Source organism: Sardina pilchardus, chromosome 13 (genome assembly GCF_963854185.1).
Source record: "Sardina pilchardus chromosome 13, fSarPil1.1, whole genome shotgun sequence".
Lineage (NCBI taxonomy): Eukaryota > Metazoa > Chordata > Actinopteri > Clupeiformes > Clupeidae > Sardina > Sardina pilchardus.
In genome coordinates, this window is record NC_085006.1 from 29,664,836 (window position 1) to 29,665,448 (window position 613).

A 613-nucleotide genomic window follows, 5' to 3' on the forward strand; every position below is an offset into this window, starting at 1 on the left:
CCAGATATAGACCGCTTCAGCACGGAGAAAGTCTTCATTGTAGAAGATGTGGTAAACAGCTTTCAGTCTATTTGTTGTTTACGTAAAAGGGTTTCAAGTACTGATAATGATTGTGAATAGCTTCAAGGCTGTGTCAGTATGCTTAAAAACAACAACACTGATATGTATTTATATATAACTTACATGTATTGTATGTCTGCAAGTTCAGTTGTAGAGGCCTACGATGTGCTCATTGAGGGAAAAGTGCTCCTGAGTTAACCTGGATTTAGATATTTTGTTGAAGATGATTTCAGCCTGATCGAGACTGGTGACATTGAAATATTCAATTGTGTTTCATATGTTTCATCCTCTGGTATTGGTCAATGCCAGCAATTTTTGAACTTTCTGAATAAACAATTTGAAATGTACCAATGGAGATTCTCTATATTTTTGAACATTTATTTTAATTCCATTAATTAGGAGTAGGTTACAATTCATGTTTTGTAGATTTAAGTTGTGTACAACTTGAATGAAACTATTGAATGAAATTAATATGAATATAACATAACATAAAAGTCAAGAAAACGTAAAATGTACTGAAATAACAGCCAAATAAATAAGTAGACTAGAAATA